Below are 9,403 nucleotides of genomic sequence, written 5' to 3' on the forward strand. Positions count from 1 at the left end.
GTTTATTTCACTTTTGTATATTATCTACTTCACTTGCTTTGGCAATGTTAACATATGTTTCCCCATGCCAATACAGATCAATGTTAACACGTTTCCCATGTCAATAAAGCCTCTTGAATTGAATTGAATTGAATTGAGAGAGAGAGAGAGAGAAGTTTATCTATACAGGGAACCGGTTGGCTCAGAGGGCTGAGGGATTGTATAGGGGTTAAGGTATGAGGGAACTGGTTGGCTCAGAGGGCTGAGGGATCTTATAGGGGTTTATCTATACAGGGAACCGGTTGGCTCAGAGGTCTGAGGGATCTTATAGAGGTTTATCTATACAGGGAACCGGTTGGCTCAGAGGGCTGAGGGATCTTATAGGGGTTAAGGTATGAGGGAACTGCTTGGCTCAGAGGGCTGAGGGATCTTATAGGGGTTTATCTATACAGGGAACCGGTTGGCTCAGAGGGCTGAGGGATCTTATAGGGGTTAAGGTATGAGGGAACTGGTTGGCTCAGAGGGCTGGGGGATCTTATAGGGGTTTATCTATACAGGGAACTGGTTGGCTCAGAGGGCTGGTAGATGTTATAGGGGTTTAGACATAAGACGACCAGTTGGCTCAGAGGGCTGAGGGAGATTATAGAGGTTTAGATACGCAGTGAACCGGTTGGCTCAGAAGGCTGAGGGATCTTATAGGGGTTTACAGCGTCTTGCAAAAGTATTCATCCCCCTTGGTGTTTTTCCTATTTTTGTTGCATTACAACCTGTAATTTAAATGTATTTTTATTTGGATTCCATGTAATGAACATACACAAAATAGTCCAAATTGGTGAAGTGAAATGAAAAAAATTACTTGTTAAAAAATAATAAAAATAAAATAAAAAAATAAAAGTGGTGCATGCATATGTTTTCACCCCCTTTGCTATGAAACCTCTAAATAAGATCTGGTGCAACCAATTACCTTCAGAAGTCACATAATTAGTTAAATAAAGTCCACCTGTGTGCAATCGAAGTGTCACATGATCTGTCACATGATCTCAGTAGATATACACCTGTTCTGAAAGGCCCCAGAGTCTGCAACACCACTAAGCAAGGGGCAGCACTATGAAAACCAAGGAGCTCTCCAAACAGGTCAGGGACAAAGTTGTGGAGAAGTACAGATCAGGGTTGGTTCTAAAAAAATATCAGAAACTTTGAACATCCCATGGAGCACCATTAAATCCATTATTAAAAATGGAAAGAATATGGCACCACAACAAACCTGCCAAGAGAGGGCCGCCCACCAAAACTCACAGACCAGGCAAGGAGGGCATTAATCAGAGAGCCAACAAAGAGACCAAAGATAACCCTGAAGGAGCTGCAAAGCTCCACAGCAGAGATTGGAGTATCTGTTCATAGGACCACTTTAAGCTGTATGCTCCACAGAGCTGGGCTTTACGGAGGAGTGGCAGGAAAAAGTCCATATTTAAAGAAAAAAATAAGCAAACACCTTTGGTGTTGGCCAAAAGGCATGTGGGAGACTCCCCAAATATATGGAAAAAGGTACTCTGGTCAGATGAGACTAAAATTGAGCTTTTTGGCAATCAAGGAAAATGCTATGTCTGGCGCAAACCCAACACCTCTCATCACCCCGACAACACCATCCCCACAGTGAAGCATGGTGGTGGCAGTGTTATGCTGTGGGGATGTTTTTCATCTGCAGGGACTGGGACACTTGTCCGAATTGAAGGAATGATGGATGGCGCTAAATACAGGGAAATTCTTGAGACTGGGACAGAGGTTCGCCTTCCAGCAGGACAATGATCCTAAGCATACTGCTAAAGCAACACTCGAGTGGTTTAAGGGAAACATTTAAATGTCTTGGAATGGCCTAGTCAAAGCCCAGACCTCAATCCAATTGAGAATCTGTGATATGACTTAAAGATTGCTGTACACCAGCAGAACCCATTCAACTTGAAGGAGCTGGAGCATTTTTGCCTTGAAGAATAGGCAAAAATCCCAGTGGCTAGATGTGCCAAGTTTATAGAGACATACCCAAAGAGATTTGCAGCTGTAATAGCTGCAAAAGGTGGCTCTAACAAAATATTGACTTTGGGGGGTGAATAGTTATGCACGCTCAAGTTTTCAGTTTTTTGGTCTTATTTCTTGATTGTTTCCAAAGAAAAAATATTTAGCATCTTCAAAGTGACATGTTGTGTAAATCAAATGATACAACCCCCCCCAAAAAATTCTTTTTAATTCCAGGTTGTAAGGCAACAAAATAGGAAAAATGCCAAGGGGGTGAATACTTTCGCAAGCCACTGTAGATATAAGAGGACAGGTTGGTTTCTTTGGATGGGGATGTGAGGACAGTAATGTTTGGATGGAAAGTGGACAGCTATTTATTGCTGAATCTTTAAAAAAAATCTACCGCCTTTTTTCTCCCCAATTTCCAATTGGAAGTTACATTCTTGTCTTATTGCTGCAACTCCCATACGGACTCAGGAGAGGTGACGATGGAGAGCCGTGCGTCCTCTGAAACACAACCCAGCCAAGCCGCAAAGCTTCTTGACACAATGCCCGCTTAACTTGGAAGCCAGACGCACCAATGTGTCAGAGAAAACACCATACAGCTGGCAACCGTGTCAGCGTGAATTGCGCCTGGCCCGCCACAGGAGTTGCCAGAGCATGATAGGACACAGACATCCCTGCCAGCCAATTGTGCACTGCCCCACGGGTCTCCCGGTCGTGGCTGGCTGCGACAGAGCCTGGACTCGAACCAGGATCTCTAGTGGTACAGCTAGCACTGCAATGCAGTGCCTTAGACCACTGCGCCACTCGGGAGGCCATTATTGCTGGATCTTAAAGGTGAAATTCTCATCGCCAAGCTTCTGTAAGTCCCTGTTGGGGTCTGTGTGGGAGATGAGGTGCAGGAGGACGCTGGCTGGCTCTCACAGTGTTTTCACACTTTCTAACTCTCTCTGTTTGCTTAGCAGTTGAACAGGAGCAAGAGGTGAATGGATGATACAGTAAGTGAGAACATAGTGCAAGTGGGCAGAATAACCCTCCCACCCAGGTCTCTGTAGTATAACTACCCCAGCCAGGCCTCTGTAGTTTAACTACCCCAGCCAGGCCTCTGTAGTATAACTACCCCAGCCAGGCCTCTGTAGCATAACTACCCCAGCCAGGTCTCTGTAGTATAACTACCCCAGCCAGGCCTCTGTAGCATAACTACCCCAGCCAGGCCTCTGTAGCATAACTACCCCAGCCAGGCCTCTGTAGTATAACTACCCCAGCCAGGCCTCTGTAGTATAACTACCCCAGCCAGGCCTCTGTAGCATAACTACCCCAGCCAGGTCTCTGTAGTATAACTACCCCAGCCAGGCCTCTGTAGTATAACTACCCCAGCCAGGCCTCTGTAGCATAACTACCCCAGCCAGGCCTCTGTAGTATAACTACCCCAGCCAGGCCTCTGTAGTATAACTACCCCAGCCAGGCCTCTGTAGCATTACTACCCCAGCCAGGCCTCTGTAGTATAACTACCCCAGCCAGGCCTCTGTAGTATAACTACCCCAGCCAGGCCTCTGTAGCATAACTACCCCAGCCAGGTCTCTGTAGCATAACTACCCCAGCCAGGTCTCTGTAGCATAACTACCCCAGCCAGGTATCTGTAGTATAACTACCCCAGCCAGGCCTCTGTAGCATAACTACCCCAGCCAGGCCTCTGTAGTATAACTACCCCAGCCAGGCCTCTGTAGTATAACTACCCCAGCCAGGCCTCTGTAGCATAACTACCCCAGCCAGGTCTCTGTAGTATAACTACCCCAGCCAGGCCTCTGTAGTATAACTACCCCAGCCAGGCCTCTGTAGTATAACTACCCCAGCCAGGCCTCTGTAGTATAACTACCCCAGCCAGGCCTCTGTAGCATAACTACCCCAGCCAGGTCTCTGTAGTATAACTACCCCAGCCAGGTCTCTGTAGTATAACTACCCCAGCCAGGCCTCTGTAGCATATCTACCCCAGCCAGGCCTCTGTAGTATAACTACCCCAGCCAGGCCTCTGTAGTATAACTACCCCAGCCAGGCCTCTGTAGTATAACTACCCCAGCCAGGTCTCTGTAGTATAACTACCCCAGCCAGGCCTCTGTAGCCTCCTTAGAGAAGGGGAGCAGGGGAGAGGTGCTGAAAGTACGTGATTGATGGCTCTCATATACCTCTGTCCCAGGGCTGTGCATCCAGACTTGTGCTTAGCGGTTTAATTGGCCGATAAGTATCGAGCAGTAATGTTATGATAAATTCCAGGGGGCTTACAGCAGAAGCAGTCTGTCTGAAGTTGCCACCGTTTGCTTGACACTTTGAGCTTAGAGGTGAGGAATGCTAGGCTCTATGTGCAAAACATGTTGTTGAGAACATGGTTGGAGTTAACATATTCATTACTTTTCCTTTAAATAGCATTTCCGTCATTACCGGTACAAACAAACCACAGAACCACCTCAGAAAGTCAAAGGAAAGGTAGAGACACAGACCCATTATACACAGCCCTAGATCAGAGGAAGGCCCTTTGAGATCAGCAGCGAGAAAAAGGGGGACAGAACAGAAATGAAGCGAAAAAACTACTGAGACATTGACCACAACCGTTAAGACTATGGCTCCAGTCAAATATACCTCATCTTAATTACTCCTTATAAAGTGCACCAAACGACTTGATTATACATATAGTACAACGTCAGGAGGAGAGTATATGGTGCGGAAGAAGGAGAGAGAAGAAGCTTCCGGATGATGCTAGAAGAGAGGCTGCAGAGAGAGGAGACGGATCATGGTTCTGAACATGGCTGGCCACAGAGAGAGGAGACTGAACACGGTTCTGAACATGGCTGGCTGCAGAGAGAGGAGACGGAACACGGTTCTGAACGTGGCTGGCCACAGAGAGAGGAGACGGAACACGGTTCTGAACGTGGCTGGCCACAGAGAGAGGAGACGGAACACGGTTCTGAACATGGCTGGCCACAGAGAGAGGAGACGGATCATGGTTCTGAACATGGCTGGCTGCAGAGAGAGGAGACGGAACACGGTTCTGAACATGGCTGGCTGCAGAGAGAGGAGACAGAACACGGTTCTGAATGTGGCTGGCCACAGAGAGAGGAGACGGATCATGGTTCTGAACATGGCTGGCTGCAGAGAGAGGAGACAGAGCACGGTTCTGAACATGGCTGGCTGCAGAGAGAGGAGACAGAACACGGTTCTGAATGTGGCTGGCCACAGAGAGAGGAGACGGATCATGGTTCTGAACATGGCTGGCTGCAGAGAGAGGAGACGGAACACGGTTCTGAACGTGGCTGGCCACAGAGAGAGGAGACAGAGCACGGTTCTGAACATGGCTGGCCACAGAGAGAGGAGACGGAGCACGGTTCTGAACATGGCTGGCCACAGAGAGAGGAGACAGAGCACGGTTCTGAACATGGCTGGCCACAGAGAGAGGAGACGGAACACGTTTCTGAACATGGCTGGCCACAGAGAGAGGAGACGGAACACGGTTCTGAACATGGCTGGCCACAGAGAGAGGAGACGGAACACGGTTCTGAACATGGCTGGCTGCAGAGAGAGGAGAGGGGGAGGAGGTGGAGAGGGGTAGGAGGAGGAGGAGGTGGAGAGGGGTAGGACGTGGAGGAGGTGGAGAGGGGTAGGAGGAGGAGGAGGTGGAGAGGGGCAGGAGGAGGAGGAGGAGGTGAAGAGGGGCAGGAGGAGGAGGAGGAGGTAGAGAGGGGTAGGAGGAGGTGGAGGAGGTGAAGAGGGGTAGGAGGAGGAGGAGGAGGAGGTGGAGAGGGGTAGGAGGAGGTGGAGAGGGGCAGGAGGAGGAGGAGGAGGAGGAGAGGGGTAGGAGGAGGAGGAGGTGGAGAGGGGTAGGAGAAGGAGGAGGTGGAGAGGGGTAGGAGGAGGAGGAGGAGGAGAAGGGTAGGAGGAGGAGGAGGTGGAGAGGGGTAGAAGAAGGAGGAGGTGGAGAGGGGTAGGAGGAGGAGGAGGAGGAGAGGGGTAGGAGGAGGAGGAGGTGGAGAGGGTAGGAGGAGGAGGAGGTGGAGAGGGATAGGAGGAGGAGGAGGTGGAGAGGGGTAGGAGGAGGAGGAGGTGGAGAGGGATAGGAGGAGGAGGAGGTGGAGAGGGGTAGGAGGAGGTGGAGGAGGTGGAGAGGGGTAGGAGGAGGAGGAGGAGGAGGTGGAGAGGGGTAGGAGGAGGTGGAGAGGGGCAGGAGGAGGAGGAGGGAGGAGGAGAGGGGTAGGACGTGGAGGAGGTGGAGAGGGGTAGGAGGAGGAGGAGGTGGAGAGGGGCAGGAGGAGGAGGAGGAGGTGAAGAGGGGCAGGAGGAGGAGGAGGAGGTAGAGAGGGGTAGGAGGAGGTGGAGGAGGTGAAGAGGGGTAGGAGGAGGAGGAGGAGGAGGTGGAGAGGGGTAGGAGGAGGGTGGAGAGGGGCAGGAGGAGGAGGAGGAGGAGGAGAGGGTAGGAGGAGGAGGAGGTGGAGAGGGGTAGGAGAAGGAGGAGGTGGAGAGGGGTAGGAGGAGGAGGAGGAGGAGAGGGGTAGGAGGAGGAGGAGGTGGAGAGGGGTAGAAGAAGGAGGAGGTGGAGAGGGGTAGGAGGAGGAGGAGGAGGAGAGGGGTAGGAGGAGGAGGAGGTGGAGAGGGGTAGGAGGAGGAGGAGGTGGAGAGGGATAGGAGGAGGAGGAGGTGGAGAGGGGTAGGAGGAGGAGGAGGTGGAGAGGGATAGGAGGAGGAGGAGGTGGAGAGGGGTAGGAGGAGGTGGAGGAGGTGGAGAGGGGTAGGAGGAGGAGGAGGAGGTGGAGAGGGGTAGGAGGAGGTGGAGAGGGGCAGGAGGAGGAGGAGGAGGAGGAGAGGGGTAGGAAGAGGAGTGGTAGGAGGGGGGCTGTGTGGTCACACGGGTTGTTGGGGTTTCAAGCTTCAAGCCTCTAATCCTGACACACTGCCTCCACCAATTACAACTCCTTCAAAAGGAGAAAGGGGCGGAAAAAACAAAACCAGAAAGCCAGTGAAGGGCATATTTAGTAACGTTTTGTCAAGCTATAATTACATGTATGGCTAACTGAGAGATTTAACTACTTCTCCCTACTGATTGACAAGACAGAGTAGAGGACAGTACACACAACACAACACACATCTCAATACAACCACACAACAGACAACACAACACACATCTCAATACAACCACACAACACACATCTCAATACAACCACACAACAGACATCTCAATACAAATGATTTATTTTTACCAGAAAGTTAAAAGAGAGTGATTCCGTTCTGAACCTTTCTTTCGCATGTAGAGATGGTGAACCTGATCTACGGATGACAGATGACTTGTACTCCTTGGTTAGATGTAGAGATGGTGAACCTGATCTACGGATGACAGATGACTTGTACTCCTTGGTTAGATGTAGAGATGGTGAACCTGATCTACGGATGACAGATGACTTGTACTCCTTGGTTAGATGTAGAGATGGTGAACCTGATCTAAGGATGACAGATGACTTGTACTCCTTGGTTAGATGTAGAGATGGTGAACCTGATCTACGGATGACAGATGACTTGTACTCCTTGGTTAGATGTAGAGATGGTGAACCTGATCTACGGATGACAGATGACTTGTACTCCTGGTTAGATGTAGAGATGGTGAACCTGATCTACGGATGACGGATGACTTGTACTCCTTGGTTAGATGTAGAGATGGTGAACCTGATCTACGGATGACAGATGACTTGTACTCCTTGGTTAGATGTAGAGATGGTGAACCTGATCTACGGATGACAGATGACTGTACTCCTTGGTTAGATGTAGAGATGGTGAACCTGATCTACGGATGACAGATGACTTGTACTCCTTGGTTAGATGTAGAGATGGTGAACCTGATCTACGGATGACAGATGACTTGTTCTCCTTGGTTAGATGTAGAGATGGTGAACCTGATCTACGGATGACAGATGACTTGTACTCCTTGGTTAGATGTAGAGATGGTGAACCTGATCTACGGATGACAGATGACTTGTACTCCTTGGTTAGATGTAGAGATGGTGAACCTGATCTACGGATGACAGATGACTTGTACTCCTTGGTTAGATGTAGAGATGGTGAACCTGATCTACGGATGACAGATGACTTGTACTCCTTGGTTAGATGCCAGTATGACTCTGTTAGTGTTGTATCGATGTAATGCTGATCTGAAAAGCACTGCAGAGGTCACTACCACTGTATAGTCTGTAACAGTTCTAATTACTCCCAGGTTAATGTTGTCCCTAGGTGATAAACCATTCTGTTATACATCTGTCCCTTCTTTGGACACTGTGTTAACAACCCTCCAAACGAGCTTCAATGCCATACAACACTCCTTCCGTGGCCTCCAACTGCTCTTAAAACGCTAGTAAAACTAAATGCATGCTCTTCAAACCGATCGCTGCCCGCACCCGCCCGCCCGACTAGCATCACTACCCTGGACGGTTCTGACTTAGAATATGTGGACAACTACAAATACCTAGGTGTCTGGCAAGACTGTAAACTCTCCTTCCAGACTCACATCAAGCATCTCCAATCCAAAATGAAATCTAGAATCGGCTTTCTATTTCGCAACAAAGCCTCCTTCACTCACGCCGCGAAACTTACCCTCGTAAAACTGACCATCCTACCGATCCTCGATTTCAGCGATGTCATTTACAAAATAGCCTCCAACACTCTACTCAGCAAACTGGATGCAGTCTATCACAGTGCCATCTGTTTTGTCACCAAAGCCCCATATACTACCCACCACTGCGATCTGTATGCTCTAGTCGGCTGGCCCTCGCTACATATTCGTCGCCAGACCCACTGGCTCCAGGTTATCTATAAGTCTATGCTAGGTAAAGCTCCTCCTTATCTCAGCTCACTGGTCACCATAGCAGCACCCACCCGTAGCACGCGCTCCAGCAGGTATATCTCACTGGTCATCCCCACAGCCAGCACCTCCTTTAGCCGCCTTTCCTTCCATTTCTCTGTTGCCAATGGCTGGAACGAATTGCAAAAATCACTGCAGTTGGAGACATATTTCCCTCACTAACTTTAAGCGTCAGCTGTCAGAGCAGCTTACCGGTCGCTGCAGCTGTACACAGCCCATCTGTAAATAGCCCATCCAACTACCTACCTCATCCCCATATTGTTTTTATTTACTTTTTTTTGCTCTTTTGCACACCAGTATTTCTGCTTGCACATCATCAGCTGCACATCTATCACTCCAGTGTTAATTTGCTAAATTGTAATTACTTCGCTACTATGGCCTATTTATTGCCTTATCTCCTTACGCCATTTGCACACACTGTATATATATTTTTCTATAGTGTTATTGACTGTACGTTTGTTTATGTGTAACTCTTTGTTGTTGTTTTTGTCGCACAGCTTTGCTTTATCTTGGCCAGGT

This window comes from Salmo trutta, chromosome 24 (genome assembly GCF_901001165.1).
Source record: "Salmo trutta chromosome 24, fSalTru1.1, whole genome shotgun sequence".
Lineage (NCBI taxonomy): Eukaryota > Metazoa > Chordata > Actinopteri > Salmoniformes > Salmonidae > Salmo > Salmo trutta.